This window comes from Calliphora vicina, chromosome 2 (assembly GCF_958450345.1).
Source record: "Calliphora vicina chromosome 2, idCalVici1.1, whole genome shotgun sequence".
Lineage (NCBI taxonomy): Eukaryota > Metazoa > Arthropoda > Insecta > Diptera > Calliphoridae > Calliphora > Calliphora vicina.
Window position 1 is genome coordinate 9,706,516 of NC_088781.1, and position 17,290 is coordinate 9,723,805.

The window sequence follows — 17,290 nt, forward strand, 5'->3', positions numbered from 1 at the left end:
CTTTTTATTAATTTGCAACCATAGTCAAAATTAAAGTATGTTTTAAATTGAACCGACTATAACTGGGTGCCACCGCAAATGTAGAAAATGTTTTCATATACATATATACAACAAAAATCAGACAAGTGGCACCGCTGAACAGCTGACATAGAAAATTAAAACAAAAACCAAAAAAGGTAAACAATAAAAGTAACCGGGAAAACTAAAGAAAAAAAGTTTTTTGTTGTGGAAAAATGAAAAAGATAAGATTAATATCATAATTAGGATATTTTGGCACTAATTTTATTGATAACTGTTCAATAATTGCAAAATCTATACCAATATCTTGTAACTTAAACATTTTTTACTTGGTGAAGAACAGCTGATGCTGTTGTTAAACGAGTTAATAACAGCTTCAGCTAGTTTTATATTTAAAGTCGACTTCAACGCCAGAAGTATACTTTAACTTGTCTATGATAGACCTAAAGTCCACTCTTAAGTAATGTCGAGTTTAATTCTCTTAAAGTATTCTTTATTTTTGACTATGATTATGGGCCAAACATTTTAAAAAATCAAGCACTTTTAAATAATACAACGAATATTTTAAAAAAAAATTCTATGCCTCTACATACAATTTAACGCAGCCAAATAGTGTTTATTAGAAAATATCGTTACCTTAATTTAGAAAGGCCCTAACGCGTGTTTTTTTGTAAGCCCAGATATTTAGGGCCTTTCTATATTAAAGTAAAGATATGTCTTTCCTACAAAAGGAAATTTTCGCTGCTTTAAAACTTGTTATATAGCATAGACTAAAACCAACATGGTGTCTTTACTATGTATACCACTTAAATGAGACGCAAGACAAAAGAATAGTTTGGTTACACACCTTGCATAGCAAGGACAATATTCCAACAAAACCCGTATTTAAAGGAAAATCACCACCAAACACCACTGTCAACTGGAGAAACTGAGAAGAGGGGAACATTTGCATGCAATTCAACACATAATTAACAGGTTCTTAGAGCTTTTTGTTTAAGGCGAATTGTGGAAAAAGGCTTTATCGGAGTTTTACACACCGTTTGTAGGCAGTGAATGGCAACAGACTGACACACTGACAGGACAAGTGCAGACCAGACCTAACCTAGAACAAGAAGAAGAGAAACAAGAGCAAGCATAAGCACAATAAAATAAAGCAAGACGAAAAAGAAGAAGATGCATGAATGCCTACATGTGTACTATATCGTTCAGTAGTGCCATCAGGACCAAATCTACAACAAGTAACACACATTTTTCCTTCAGTTGCCTACAAGAGTCACAAACGTACGGTGGTACACAATGGTGCTCAACGGTTGATTAAAATTTTACGTACGAAATAATTTCATTTGTTATTGTTGTTAATACTCGTATCGTGGTCGTTAATAAAGTTGTTGTTGTTATTGTGGTAGTGCTTGGTTTCGTTGTGTTTCTTCGCCTCTTCTATCATCATCATCATCAACTACAACAATAAAAACGAATGATTTAAAACGGATATTAAAGGAAAATTAAGTGTAAAAACCAACAACAACAGCACCTTAACAAAAACGTATAAAAAGAAAATATTTACCACATTATGCAGTTGTTGCTGTTGTTGTTTTTCTTTTTTTATTACGAGTCAAAAGTGCTTGCAATGTTTTAAGTAAAAAATGTAATTATTTATAATTTACAAAATATGTATGGAAAAAAAGCAGCAGCAAAAGAAAGAAATAATAAATTACTTAAATATAATAAATACGTTTGTGTGTGTGTGTGGGTGTGTAAACAATGAAACTTCCGGCCAATATATTTACGTTAATTATGCCGGGCTTCTTTTTAATGCAGTAACAAACAGGCCAGCAAGTCAATGGCGAGTTTAAATTAAAGTCAAATACGATTTTTTTTAAATTAAATTTATTTTCATTCAAATCTATGAGAGTGTTGCAAAGAAATAAACTAAAACTAAATAAAAAAAGTATCCAATGGCCAAAAACCGAGGTCAGTTTTAACATATGTAAGGGTGTGTGCGCCTGAAATTACACTTCCATACATATGTATGTACTATGTACCTAATGTAAACTTGCATGTAAAATGCCAGTGTGAAATTTTCATTGAATGTGTATAATAGGATTTTGTGTGCATGTGCTTGTGTTAGAAGCATTAACACTTAATGTTTATTATCGCTGTCAAAGTGTCAAAAGCCATCTCCCTTACGTTTTGTGTGCGGTCGCATGGTAATTTGGTTACAGTTAAGCATCGTCAACTACCAATATCCATTGTAATAATTGTAATAACAATAAAAGCTGAAAGAAAAAACACCAATGTTGGTGATAAAAATATGTATAAATGGACTGTTGTTATATTTTTTTTTTTATCACTTTGTATCCTAATTGTTGTATTTGTTATTAAGGTGTTTACCGAGTAAAAGACATTTTCAAAGTACCCAGCAGTTAAGTAAGTAGTCAATGACAGTAACTGTCACAAATGTCTTATCACTTGGCTGACTCCAATTTATATATTTTGGGTATGTGCTCTTTGTAGTGCAGAGAGAAGACAATTGGTTACTTTATACATCCCAGGTAATCTAGCGTGTAGACAATTGTCACTAAGTAATCTAGTCACTTCAAACGTTTAGTGAGTAATTCGTACAAACTTGTTTTATACACATTGTGTTGAAATAATTCTCATACAGTTTATTTTTTCTGCTTAAATATACTGATATGCCAATAAGTAGTTATGTAGCTGATCAAGTAACCAGTTAGGTAGCTAGTAAGGTAACTGACGCTATGTAGCCAGTATGTGAATCCAATGCGTTGACGACTTTGGACCAGCTATAAGATAGTCTCAAAAAGGGTCAATTGACCCCTGCTTAGGACATGCACGTGTTAAATTAAATATTCACGTAGCTAGTTATGAAACTAGTTGTCACCCTAAATAATGGATAAAATCACTAGTTCGGGACTGTCTCCTAGAACTGCTGGGTACTTACAAACGTAATATACATAAATGTATGTACTTAAATACTTATGGATGTATAAAAGTATTCGCATTACTGTTTAGTATGTTTGTAATGTAAAGAAATAAGGATTATTTTTTTAAAATTTCATACATTTCAGGTATTATGCAGTATTATACAAATCGCTTTTTATGAGATTTACTTTAATATCAAATCATTTTTACATGCAAAAAAAATCACAGTTGTCTTATGATCACAGCAAGATCACTGCATGATTGTAGCAAGATCACGTGTTCTGAAAATAGAGTGATCAAATATTCGACATATACAAAAAACCGGTATTCGAATAATACGAAAAAGTGTAATTTTTAAAAACCGGTTCGAGTCACAGGTTTTTTGTTTTTTGCCTTCACGTTCGTGAGAAGGGTATATATAAGTTTGTCATTCCGTTTGTAATTTCTACATTTTTCATTTCCGATCCTATAAAGTATATATATTCTGGATCCTTATAGATAGCGGAGTCGATTAAGCCTTGTCCGTCTGTCTGTCTGTCTGTCTGTCCGTCTGTCTGTTGAAATCAATTTTCTGAAGACCCCACATATCTTCGGGATCCAAATCTTCAATAATTCTGTCAGACATGCTTTCGAGAAGTTTTCTATTTAAAATCCGCAAAATCGGTCCACAAATGGCTGAAATATGAGGAAAAAACCAGGACAATCTCGATTTTTGACCTATTTTTTACCTATATCTGCATTACTAAGACATTAACATAGACAATATGGATATCTAATGATAGATATTTCGAAGACATTTGCAACGACGTATATGAGACCATAGTAAGTTGGAATGGGTCAAAACCGGAAAAAAATTTTGAACCGGATTTTTTTTTTCACCAAAAAAAATAATTGAAAAAACAAAAAAAAAAAAATTTAAAATTTAAAAAAAAAAAAATTTTAAATAACAATTAGAACATTATTTTTCCAAAAAATTAAAAAAACAACTTTGGAAAAAAAAATAATTTTGTTTACCTAAAAATATTTAAAATTTTTATTTTGAAATATAATTTGGTGAAGGGTATATAAGATTCGGCACAGCCGAATATAGCACTCTTACTTGTTTTATGTCAATTTATGAATTGAGGTAAAAATTTAGCTTAACTAATTTTTTGTTTACTAAATAAAACTAATTAAAAAATCGTTGACTCTTTTAAAAATCAATTTAACATACATATGGAAATTCCAAGAGAATGACATCCATGACTAACTAAGAGAAAAATCAGTCACTTACGGTATGTCACGTACGATATTAAATTTTATTTATTTATCTTTCGCATGAAATATGATTATGTTACAGTTTAAAAAAAAACCGAAAAAACTCAAAACCGAGGTTTGGTTTAAAATATTAAAAACTAATTTGTATCGGTATTCTGCGTTTTGCTACAATTATTACATGATCATTTTTTAACAACGTAATCAGTTTTATTTAAAAAAGATTTTTTTGTAGTTTTTAGTTATATATTATTAAATTAGCGCCCGCCATTGATAATCTGAAAATTATTATAGAATATACATAGAAGAGTTACTGGGAGACAAAAAACCTAAGTCTGTTGTCAAAAACCCAAGTCTTGCAACAACAAAACACATGAAAATCAATGTATTTTGTTGTTGCGTCAGCCATAAAATTTAGGAGAGAGTAAATATTTTTAATATATTTTTTCAGTTGCGCCTATAGTTCTACCCTATGTTAAAACCATGATAAAAATATAGAAGGTAGTTTCAATAATTTTTTTTTTTCAAATAAGGTTTTTTGAAGTTTCCTTATTTTGTGAGCATTATAAAAAGCGTTGCCACATTCCTAAAAATGATTTTTATTTTAGAGAAATTTTTTACAAAAAATGTGTAATTTATAATTTAGTATTTAAATAAAAATGTATTAAGTATGTTATGTTGGAAGTTAATGATTCAATTCCTAACATTCGCTATATAATTTGGGCTACCTGACAAATAATTTTCATTAAATTTAAAAATAAAATTAATTTATACGTTCCAAAAGGCTTAAAAAACTGGTGTTCGGTTTGTATAATCCACCCTCTGACAAGTTTTACATACATCCAACCACTGTTGTCGTTTGTTAGGTAATGTAGGGACTTTATAAAAATTTACATTTGAATTTTTGCAAAAATATTTGGTATTTTCGCAGTTGGGGAAAATGCAACTCATGTTTGTTAAATCTTAAAATAATGTTCACAAATTAGCTTTGAAATATTTGAAAATGAAAATCTTACCTTTGATCCCAATTTGATAGTAAATATTTTTTTTAATATTCTTCAAATTAATGAAAATTATGTATTAATTTTTTCACAAACTTCAAAGAATATATGGGAAAATTTTTAATTAATATGGTATTACTATTTTAACGAAAACGTCAAAATCCTTAAGCATGTCAGACGTAGAATTTTAAAAAATAAAGAGAGAATGAAACTACCTTTTATTTTTCTACTATGGTTAAAACATTATATTTTAGTTAGAACGTTCTCACGTGATGCCATTACATATATGGATCATTTAATTTTTATATGTATACTAGTTGACCGCCCCGGCTTCGCCCGATAGCATTTACTAACGTTAGTTCGTCAAGTTTCTCTAACCCTGCCTGTTCTTATTTATTTGCAAATAAAATATCTAAATTTGTACTGCATACTTTAGTGGCTTTTTTATTACAGTTGACTGGACTCAAAAAAGCCGGTTTTAGCCGTAATTTTTTAATTTTTCTTCTTCATCTAATGAAAATTTCGAATCGAATAAAAAAAATCAGTTAAATCGCTCCAGCCGTTCTCACGTAATGACATTACATACATGGACCATTTCATTTTTATATATATAGAAGATGTAGATGTACAACAACAGAATTAAATAGTCACTCAGAGTTTCTTATACACGTTTATAAATTCGCAGAAATACAGACACACTTTATAATGTACACGATTTCACTTGAAAAATACAGCACACTTTAAGGCACTAAGTTGATGTTTATTTGAATAGCGTCTCTGATAAACTCACTAACGACTGCAACCTCTGCCACTATTTATAACACTGCCATCTGCACTCGAAGCCTAGAGCATACGCCATCTCTGGTAATTTTTCTACAATGTTCTTTAACTGTCAAAGCTAGCAAACATTCAGCGTTGCCATACTTACGATCAATGATCAACTCAATATCAATAAATATCATTATTTAACTTTAAATCAGCCGTTAAAATCGTTATATTTGAATTCAAGTACAATTTCGTAACAATATTTTATGAAAAAGGTTCCAAAACTAAATAAAATATTTACCCCATAAGTGTTCGAATTTCCAAAAAGTACCAAATATGTATTTGATATTTTTTGATAAGTAAAGAATATGATTTAAAATTTATTTAAAAGTTTTATTGGTTTAAAAGGTACATAAGATGCTAAAATAGTACCTAAATAAAGTTTTTACCCGATTAATAACCTAAATTGTACCTAACACCTGTCTGGTCATTTTTAAAATAGATGAAGATACATGCTTAATCGATGTTTGACCTATTTTGGATCATTAACTGGATTACTAAGTCATTAATATAGACAATATGGATATCTAATGATCGATATTTTAAAGACCTTTGTCTACAATGGGTCAAAATTGGGAATAAATATTTTTTAACTCGAGTTTTTTTCATCAAAAATATTTTAGTGCAATAAAATTGTTTTCACTAATAAATTAAAAAAAAATAATTTTTTTTAAAAATTAAAAAAAAATTTTAAATAAAAAAAATAAAACAAAAATTTAAAAATTTTTTTTTTTTTTTAAATTTTGTTTACTTAAAAATATTTAAAATTTGTATAAGGATTGGAACAGGCGAATTAAAACATTCGAAAATTCAATGACAAAACAATCGAATATAAAAATCAGCCCGCCTTGATTGATATTCAATTCAATAGCGTTATCTATAAAACACCGACACAGAAATAACTGTATGTAATTACCATTATACATTCCTTAATTTAATAAATAAACTAAATTTGAAAAATACCACAAAACTCACCCACTAAATCAATGTTTGTTTTGCTTTACTATTTACTTCAGCTCAGCCCCCAAAAAAATTCTTCTTTACTGTCATAATAAATTCAATTAAAAACTTTGAAATTAACTAATCTATGTTTGTATAATTAAAATTCACATCAACTAACTAAATTAATATTAATTAAATAATAACTAAACGTTCGTTCGTACATGTAAGTACATGTATTTATTTCAAAAGCAATTAAATAAAACCTTAAAACAAAAAGAATTTCTCTAAACACATATGAAATTAATTAAATTTAAAATTAAAAAAATAAAAAAACAACAGATTATGTTAAAATAATAATAACTATAACTATAATTAATAATAATAATAATAAACCATAAATATAAATAAATTAAAAAAACACCATGTTGTTGCAATTAATAAAACGTCTTCAAATAATCGTATGGCTGCTGTTGACATTTAATTTAACTTTGCTCTATTCAACAATTATCTCAACTGTCTCCTCAATAACACCAACAGCGGCAGCAGCAGCAGCAGCGGCAGATACATCCGTATCAATCTCATCAACAGCTGCCGCTGCTTTAGCAACAGCCATCAAATCTTCTACTCCGTCTTCGTCTTCAGTGTCAAATCACGACAGACGTTTACATTTACAATTACAACATCATCAATATACACAACAACAATATCCTGCCTCATATCAAAATTATCCTTATTCACCATACATGGCAACTGAATTTATGGATGGATTTCCTAGTCCAAATCAAGCGGGTAAGTTTGATGGTGTAGATTTGCATAAAATGCCTATGGATTTAAATATTATATTATAAAGCTTAAGAAATATCTGAATAAAACATTATATGAGAATGTACAAACTTATGGAAATGTTAATATCGCATCAGCTAGCATTTCATTGCAGAATTAAGGATAGAGTTTTACATGAGTGAGATTTCTACAATCAGTGTTTATTTAATTTTTAATGATTCCTTTAAAAAGTAACCGATTACTTTAGGATTTTCAATGATAGAACTAAACCATTGCAAATCCTAAAGTAATCGGAAAAAATCTAAATTCATTTTGTAGAATTATTGTATGAATTTTGATAGTTACTTAAAAAAGTAACCAATTACTTTAGCATTTTCAAAGATTTTGTTATTCTTTATATTGCTTTTGCATTTCTTTCGAAATTTTGAACATGATCAAAACTAAATTAATTTTCTATATAAAAATTGTGCAACTACAAATTTTAATGGCTATTTATAAGATTTAACTTATATTTTAGCTTGTTTCTTTACCCCCATATTCATAAAAAAAATTAAAATTTAAACAATGTTTTAAAGCTAAATTTCAATACAAAATTTGATTTTAAAACGTTGTTTAAAAATCAAATTTAAAAATAACCGTTTGAAATTATAAATGAATGCGGAAGATTTTGTGTAATTTTTTGATGGTTACTTAGATAAATAAACAGTTATTTGTAGGGTTTTCATACATATTTTATTTTTTTAAATTATATTTTTAATTCCCGAATCAATTATTGTTTATTTGGAATAAGAAAAATGTATACATTTCCTTAATCGGAATTTTTACGGCGATTTTGTTTCTTTTTGCTATTAAAACTCTATAAAACATTAAAATTAAGGTAAATTTTGTGCAAATTTTGATGGTTACTTAGAAAAGTAACCGGTTATTTTCCGAATTTTCAAAAATATTATTTATTTTTAATTTTGTTATTTATTTTACGTTGGAATTGAATTTAATAATGACATTTTTTTAAATTTTTATGGTTACTTAGTAAAATAACCGATTATTTTAGGGTTATTCTTAGATTTACAATTCGTTTCGTTGTGATGTCTATTTTACGATGATATTGTATTTGAATAAGAAATATTTTGTCTAAATTTGAATGGTTACTTAGAAAAGTAACCGGTTATTTTCAGAATTTTCCAAGATTTAAACTTTTTTTATATTGTTATCTTATATTTATTTGTTATCTATTTTACGTTGAAATTGTATTTGAATAAGGAACATTTTGTCTAAATTTTATTGGTTACTTAGAAAAGAAACCGGTCATTTTCATGTTTTTCAAAGATTTTAATTTCGATGTCTATTTTACGTTGGAATTGTATTTGAATAAGGAATATTTTGTCTAAATTTTAATGGTTACTTAGAAAAGTAACCGGTTATTTTGGAAGATTTAACGGGGATTGTATTATTTTTTCCATTAAAGTTCCATTTTACGTATAAATTTAATTGGAATATGTATAATATTGTGTACATTTTGATGGTTATTTAGAAAAGTAACTTCCAAATTTCATGTGAGAATAAGGCCAATTTTGTGCAAAATTTGATGGCTACTTAGAAAAGTAACCGGCTATTTTAGGGGTTTCCAAAGATTTGATTTTTTTTTGGTTTTGATGTCTATTTTACGTTGAAATTGTATTTGAATAAGGAATATTTTGTCTAAATTTGAATGGTTACTTAGAAAAGTATCCGGTTGTTTTAAGGTTTTTCCAAGATTTTAAGTTTTTTTAATTTTGGTGTCTATTTTACGTTGAAATTGTATTTGAATAAGGAAAATTTTTTCTAAATTTTAATGGTTACTTAGAAAAGTAACCGGTTATTTTGGATGATTTTACGGGATTATATTATTTTTTCCATTACAGTTCCATTTTACGTATAAATTAAATTGAAAAATGGAACATGTAGTGTACATTTTGTTGGTTACTTAGAAAAGTAACCGGTTATTGTCAGGTTTTTAAAGAATTTTTTTTGCTTTTTTATTTGTATGTCTATTTTGCGTTGAAATTTTATTTGAATAAGGGATATTTGTTATAAATTTTAATGGTTACTTAGAAAAGTAATCGGTTATTTTTCAAGTTTTTTTTATTTTAACGGCGATTTTGTTTCTTTTTGCTTTTTAAACTCTATAAAACATTAAAATTAAGGTAAATTTTGTGCAAATTTTGATGGTTACTTAGAAAAGTAACGGGTTATTTTCCGATTTTTCAACAATATTATTTTTTTTAAATTTTGTTATTGTATGTAAAATACGTTGGAATTGAATTTTATAATGAATATTTTTTAAATGTTAATGGTTACTTAGAAAAGTAACCGGTTATTTTGAAAGATTTTAGGGGGATTGTATTATTTTTCCCATTACAGTTCCATTTTACATATAAATTTAATTGGAATATGGAACATATAGTACAAATTTTGATGGTTACTTAGAAAAGTAACCGATTATTATCAGGTTTTTAAAGATTTTTTTTGTTTTTTTATTTTTATGTCTATTTTACGTTGAAATTGTATTTGAATAAGGATATTTGTTCTAAATTTTAATGGTTACTTAGAAAAGTAATCGGTTATTTTTCAAGTTTTTTCGGAAATCCCATTCTTTTTTTCAATCTTTATCTGAAAGTACACTTTGGTAAAGGGTATATAACATTTTACACAGCCGAATATACATAGCTGTCTTACCTGTTATTCCTATGATAGTTACTCTGCAATATTTCTAAGATATTCCCTAATTGTTGCTACTTCTGTTCTGTATTTGTTTTTCAAAAAACCATTAACTCTGTAGTTTTCTTTGTATTGCCTTTAATACTTATTATTCATTATATTCGAAGACAGCTAATTTGGCATATTGTGTCATTTCTATTTTAATCCTATTTTTGATTCCTGTATATTTAATGAGACTATTTTTGTTCTCATAATTGTCATTTCCATGCCAAGGATTTCCTGAGCTTGATATGACATGACAGCGAACACATGTTATAGGAAAAATCTTAATAAATTTGATTTTCTACTATTTGAACTCTTTTAGACTGGAATACTTATTGTGTGTTGTGTGTTATTGCTTCACAAAATCCTGGTTAAATCACCTGTGCGTATGAATAATATTCTCATGATTATCTAGAAAATATTCCACATACTCTATAGAATTTCTTATAAAGAAGGGAAATGTGTGTTTTCCAAGTCCCTTGAACTCTTTATTTAAAATTCATTATTAACAAATTTAAAGCATAATAATAAAAAATAAAAAAAGAAGCTGTGTATTTATAAGTCATTTGAACACCAGCGTATTTGTGAATCATAAGATTAAATTGAAATGTTGGCTGATTTCTGGTTCGTTATTTTTATTGTTCACTCATAAAAATTCATTAGTTTTTATTTGTTGTTGACAAATTTTCCCATTTTTTTTGTTATTCCAGCAAACTGCTAAAAAAAGGGAAAAATTACAAAAGATATCAGAACAATAACAACAGCAACAAACACAAACAACAATAAAAATACAATATAAATTGTTTTTAAATTTTGGTTTAAAATTTGTGTTGTTTTGTTGTTGTTCATACAGTAGACGGAAATAACTGAGAATAATTTAATAAAACTTTTTTTGTCGTTGTTTTGTGTGTGAGTGGGTTTTGCTTTAGTTCCTGAGTCGCTGTGAAAAACAAGTGTATTGGCTGTATTATGTTAACAATTTGTTTGTTGTTTTTTTAAGAACTGAGAACTTTTTGAAAATTGAAAATTTTACTTTAACAAATTTTTAGTTGAAACAATTCACAAACAAACCATCATACTCTCATAGACATTTATTTATCGAGACTGGTTGGCATTGTAGTTGTTGGTTTGTTTGTTTTACGCATTGAAATCAGCTCAATTGAAAGTTTATTTTTTATTTCAATTTGCATGAGGCATGGCATCATAAAATGATTTTATTGCTCCGTCACATTGTGTGCCATCATCATCACCATCATTGGCATTGGCATCTTCACAGAGCAATGTAGTCGTTTTCGTTTTCGTCATCATCATTATTATATTATTATTATAATAATATTCTGCAGAACTTTGTAAGAATTAAGTTTATTTATACACTTACATACAGATAGATACACACTCGCGTTTTCACATTCATATCGTTACATATAGACATTTACACTTACATAAATATAAATGTTTATAAGTAGAGTACTTACTAGCATCACAAACATCATCTCCATTTCCAACACTATAACCATAACTACCATCTCCAACCATGAAATGGTTTCCTTGTTGTAGACTTATATGAACTGCACTTGTTTACGCGTCCTTCTTCTCCTTCGTTTTCATTGTACACGAGACTTTACTCTTTCAAGGATAATAATTAAATCACTTGCAATGCTGCCACATAAATGGTAGGCTTTTGGGTTTAAGGAATGACATTGAATTTATGAGAAAATCTTTAAAAAAAATGTAAAGCATTTTAGATTTAGGCATTTTCTGTGTAACAAATTATATTATGTTAAGTTTTTAAAATTTAGTAAAGCTCTAGTTCAGTTCTAGTTCAGTTCTAGTTCAGTTCTAGTTCAGTTCTAGTTCAGTTCTAGTTCAGTTCTAGTTCAGTTCTAGTTCAGTTCTAGTTCAGTTCTAGTTCAGTTCTAGTTCAGTTCTAGTTCAGTTCTAGTTCAGTTCTAGTTCAGTTCTAGTTCAGTTCTAGTTCAGTTCTAGTTCAGTTCTAGTTCAGTTCTAGTTCAGTTCTAGTTCAGTTCTAGTTCAGTTCTAGTTCAGTTCTAGTTCAGTTCTAGTTCAGTTCTAGTTCAGTTCTAGTTCAGTTCTAGTTCAGTTCTAGTTCAGTTCTAGTTCAGTTCTAGTTCAGTTCTAGTTCAGTTCTAGTTCAGTTCTAGTTCAGTTCTAGTTCAGTTCTAGTTCAGTTCTAGTTCAGTTCTAGTTCAGTTCTAGTTCAGTTCTAGTTCAGTTCTAGTTCAGTTCTAGTTCAGTTCTAGTTCAGTTCTAGTTCAGTTCTAGTTCAGTTCTAGTTCAGTTCTAGTTCAGTTCTAGTTCAGTTCTAGTTCAGTTCTAGTTCAGTTCTAGTTCAGTTCTAGTTCAGTTCTAGTTCAGTTCTAGTTCAGTTCTAGTTCAGTTCTAGTTCAGTTCTAGTTCAGTTCTAGTTCAGTTCTAGTTCAGTTCTAGTTCTAGTTCAGTTCTAGTTCAGTTCTAGTTCAGTTCTAGTTCAGTTCTAGTTCAGTTCTAGTTCAGTTCTAGTTCAGTTCTAGTTCAGTTCTAGTTCAGTTCTAGTTCTAGTTCAGTTCTAGTTCAGTTCTAGTTCAGTTCTAGTTCAGTTCTAGTTCAGTTCTAGTTCAGTTCTAGTTCAGTTCTAGTTCAGTTCTAGTTCAGTTCTAGTTCAGTTCTAGTTCAGTTCTAGTTCAGTTCTAGTTCAGTTCTAGTTCAGTTCTAGTTCAGTTCTAGTTCAGTTTTAGTTCAGTTTTAGTTCAGTTCTAGTTCAGTTCTAGTTCAGTTCTAGTTCAGTTCTAGTTCAGTTCTAGTTCAGTTCTAGTTCTAGTTCAGTTCTAGTTCAGTTCTAGTTCAGTTCTAGTTCAGTTCTAGTTCAGTTCTAGTTCAGTTCTAGTTCAGTTCTAGTTCAGTTCTAGTTCAGTTCTAGTTCAGTTCTAGTTCAGTTCTAGTTCAGTTCTAGTTCAGTTCTAGTTCAGTTCTAGTTCAGTTCTAGTTCAGTTCTAGTTCAGTTCTAGTTCAGTTCTAGTTCAGTTTTAGTTCAGTTTTAGTTCAGTTCTAGTTCAGTTCTAGTTCAGTTCTAGTTCAGTTCTAGTTCAGTTCTAGTTCAGTTCTAGTTCAGTTCTAGTTCAGTTCTAGTTCAGTTCTAGTTCAGTTCTAGTTCAGTTCTAGTTCAGTTCTAGTTCAGTTCTAGTTCAGTTCTAGTTCAGTTCTAGTTCAGTTCTAGTTCAGTTCTAGTTCAGTTCTAGTTCAGTTCTAGTTCAGTTCTAGTTCAGTTCTAGTTCAGTTCTAGTTCAGTTCTAGTTCAGTTCTAGTTCAGTTCTAGTTCAGTTCTAGTTCAGTTCTAGTTCAGTTCTAGTTCAGTTCTAGTTCAGTTCTAGTTCTAGTTCAGTTCTAGTTCAGTTCTAGTTCAGTTCTAGTTCAGTTCTAGTTCAGTTCTAGTTCAGTTCTAGTTCAGTTCTAGTTCAGTTCTAGTTCAGTTCTAGTTCAGTTCTAGTTCAGTTCTAGTTCAGTTCTAGTTCAGTTCTAGTTCAGTTCTAGTTCAGTTCTAGTTCGGTTCTAGTTCAGTTCTAGTTCAGTTCTAGTTCAGTTCTAGTTCAGTTCTAGTTCAGTTCTAGTTCAGTTCTAGTTCAGTTCTAGTTCAGTTCTAGTTCAGTTCTAAATCGATGCTTGCGGTTCCACATCTCGTCCGGATAAATATCATCCATATTTTCAAATAAAAATTCATTGATCATGGTGCGGTAACGATCTCCATTGACCGTAACGTGAGCTGCGGCTTAATTTTTGAAGAAATAAGGTCCGATGATGCCACCAGCGCTTAAACCGCATCAAACGGTTCATTTCTGTGGATGTAATGGATTGTGTAGGTTCTGTTGTGGATTGGTCTCACTCCATATGCGGCGATTTTGTTTATTAAGAAATCCATTAAGCCAAAAATGAGCCTTATCGCTGAACACCATTTTGCGATAAAACAGTCGTCTATAAGTTGCACGAATCGATGACTGATTTTCAAAGAAAATTTTGATAATTTGGTAGTGTTGTTCAAGCGTCAATCTATTCAGAATGATTTGCCACAGTATACTGATCATAAATATCAAAAAGTGAGATCTTAGTAAGTGGTCATTTCTTACTCTTGGATTTGGAGACGAGTTAACTTTGCTGTATGGTGTAAACCACTGAAACTGATTCTTTTGTTTAAGTAATAAGTGAAGGATTTGAAAGTAATTTTGTTAAAAAACCATAAATTCCATATTATTTTTCAACAATACAAAGGTTTTGAAAACATCCCTAGGGTAACACAAAGGGACCAATCTTATGGACCCAAGTGAGCTGGTTGATAACTAGCTGCCTTTATAACCTAACCTTTTGAAAACATTTATTTTCTCAAAATGTTGTCTGGCATCCTTTGCCATTATTAAAACATAAATTTTGCATTGTTGTGTGGAATGTATTCAATGTTATTAACAAATTTTATTTTCATTTGTAACCCAGAGTAGGGGAAATATGAACCTCTTTTTGATTTTAATATAAATTAACATTTTGCATCATGTTCGCTGGCTCGATACAAGCGCTGCATGTAGAGACAGACGTTGATGGCACATTAAGTGATGGTGGTCTTTCTTTTTTTGTTGTATTTATTCTTCTTGTTGTAGCCTTTTGCAAATTTTATTTACGAGCTCAGACTAAAAGTAGTTTAAATTTAAGACATAAATTTATGGTTATTTTTTAAAGGGGAGCGACATAAGCAATTTCCAAAAGTAAAGAAAACCATAAAATAAATATTTATTTAAGCACAGACATTTTATAAGACATAAAAATCAGCTGTCAACATTTGCTAATTGAAACAATTACCAAAGATTGAGGGGTTAAGTACTTTGATCGTGTTGAAAGGGGGACAGGGGGGAGGATGAAACTTTTAAAGGTTAAACTAGAAATAATTGAAAATAAATTACCCAGCCAACATAAGTACTAATTAGGTGAATATGTTTTAAGACGTGCGTATTTCCACAATTTATTGGCATTTTAACTATTGTAATGATTTAAAACAAACTTTCTGTTTATGTTGCTGCAACATAAATAAAACAAAGTTTATTATATTTTTTTGTTCTTCTTATCTTAATAAACGTAGATAGATGTAGAATGAATAATGTGTTTGTGTAAAAACAAAGTATGGTTAGCTGAAATAAAAAGGGATAAGAATAAGGGAAAAGTCAACAAAATCCAAAATATATGGTGTTTCTAAAGAAAGTTTTCGGTTTGAGTAACTTTTCATTTCACAAACTTGGTGGAGTTTCTTTTGTAATAAAATATTGAAAACAGGGACTTCAACCTTTTTCAATTCATCACACGATATACTGCTTCCTATAGGTAACTATGGAGTAAAGTAAATACTTAGATAATGATTAAAAAATACCACTTAGAAGAAGATTCAGCAATCGTGAGCAAAACTTTGTTTTGTTCAGTTTATCATGCAAAAGGAAAACAACAACTTTTGTTTTGTTTGAAAAACAAGTTAAAAGAACTATTATTCAAATTTCAAAGCGACCTTGAAACTTATAGAAATATGTTATTTGATATAATTGTTTTGTAAGATTTTACACAACTATACCCCTAAACAGTATAAATACCTATTTACTATACCTTTTTATGAATACCAAAAATCAAAAATAGTATATTTAAATCGCTAAAGAATGGGAAAACTTTTCTTTTCTCTTTTTGTAATATAATAGAGACCGACCATATTGTTTATTAAGTGACAATAATATCCTTGTTAATTTTATCTGCTGCTCTAATCATCTTTAAAAGTTTTATAGTTTATGGTGCAAAATCTGGCAGCCAATAAACCTTAGTTGTATTTTAGTTAAAATGTGATAAGAAACCAACATATTTGTTAGCTTTTGTTACTTTTTAACTCGTAATTATAATACAATTCTTAATTATTGTGTGTGTGGCTTACAAATGTCATATATAACACAGTTGGGGGATTCAAACGGTCTCCTATTAGGTCGTATTATCATAATGTCCTAAAATATTTTTTTAGTTTAAACAAATTCTCGTTGTGCTGCAAACAAAAAAAGAGTTATTTTATGACAAACCAATAAACATAGTTCAAAAAGTCTAATTAGTTTATACATTTTTTGTTTGGAACCCAACAAAAATTTGTTTAAACTAAAAAAATATTATAGGACATTATTACAATACGACCTAATAGGAGACCGTTTGAATCCCTCAAGTGTGTAATTTTTTGTGTCATGGAAATATAACCATATAAGGACACCACTACGTGATAAAAGACCAAAAAAAAGACCCGTGTCTCCCAGTTTTGCCCAAAGTCATGCACTTTATATTTTATGGGCCCCCAAAGATTTGGGGCCTCGGTGTCATTTTTGCAAAAAAGTGATCATTTCCTCATGCTCATATCTTGCAAATAGTTCGGAATTTTGATGTAGCGCTTGTCATAAAGAACAAAAACTGTGAACATATAAAATCAAAAAATCTTCATCTTCAAGATTAAAATCGCGAAAAACTTAAAAAAAACTTTAGTGTAAACAACAAAAATTTCGAAATTTGTACCAAAAAAGCGTCATATGCGGGAAGTTTTGCTTTACTTCTTTAATTTGAAAAATAGTGCCGCTGATGCACACCGATTGCTCACCAAAGCTTATGGTGAATGTGTTCCATCGGTTAAACGTGCGAGAGATGGTTTGTGCGGTTCAGAAGTGGTGATTTTGACAAGGAAGACAAATATCGCCCAGGCCAGACAAAAAAGTTTGAAGATCAAGAATTGATGGCATTAC

At 29.4% G+C, this 17,290-nt stretch overlaps 1 long non-coding RNA gene across 1 annotated transcript in view; it reads right to left on the reverse strand.

The window, feature by feature from the left end:
* LOC135952095 (uncharacterized) overlaps nucleotides 1-2,219 on the reverse strand; it is an 84,416-nt gene extending 82,197 nt beyond the window's left edge. Inside the window, exon 1 of the long non-coding RNA XR_010576013.1 lies at nucleotides 2,206-2,219. This is a non-coding gene — a long non-coding RNA (uncharacterized LOC135952095). The remainder of the gene's footprint in view (nucleotides 1-2,205) is intronic.
* Nucleotides 2,220-17,290: the final 15,071 nt, after the last annotated feature.